Source organism: Penaeus monodon, chromosome 25, assembly GCF_015228065.2.
Source record: "Penaeus monodon isolate SGIC_2016 chromosome 25, NSTDA_Pmon_1, whole genome shotgun sequence".
In the NCBI taxonomy this organism is placed as follows: domain Eukaryota; kingdom Metazoa; phylum Arthropoda; class Malacostraca; order Decapoda; family Penaeidae; genus Penaeus; species Penaeus monodon.
Genome location: NC_051410.1, coordinates 43,773,702 through 43,774,261, shown reverse-complemented (window position 1 = coordinate 43,774,261; position 560 = coordinate 43,773,702). Strand labels below are relative to the sequence as shown.

Below are 560 nucleotides of genomic sequence, written 5' to 3'. Positions count from 1 at the left end.
GTACATTCACGCATATAATATGAACAATATAACCTTTTCTCTCCCTGCCCGTTTGGCTGTATATTGCCAAGCGGGCATTTCCCTACGACTTTTTTATGCGTGGGTTGACATTTCCCTAAATATGGTTTTGAGCGGGCGGGCATTTCCTTATAAGTGATTTTGTGGGGGCGGGCATTTCCCTATATGTGGATTTGTGGGGGCGGGCTCGTGTTGTGTTACGAGCGGATATTTCCCTGCTGCTGCTTCGACGCATAGTTGCGGTCGAGAAATGAGTGCTTATGCTACTGGACATTTCTCATTTGCCCTTCCTGGTACTCACACATAATGCTGCTGTTTTGATACTTATATTTGCGTGAGATCCTATTACATTACTATTTATTTTTTGTCACTACTTTGGATATGAAAAAAAAAACGAGGAATAGTATTTATAAGCTGTTAAGATATTTATCTTTCAGCAATGATAACCTTTTACCAGACTGCAGGTCCTTGTCACAGGACTGAAGTTTCTTTTCCATAATCAGCATTTTGCACCGATACTTATATCCCATCAAGTCTCACTC

At 41.1% G+C, this 560-nt stretch overlaps 1 protein-coding gene across 1 annotated transcript in view; it reads right to left on the bottom strand.

The window, feature by feature from the left end:
• Positions 1 to 560, bottom strand: part of LOC119589421 (retinoid-inducible serine carboxypeptidase-like) — a gene marked incomplete at its 3' end in the record, with an annotated part of 6,050 nt that overhangs the window by 1,388 nt on the left and 4,102 nt on the right.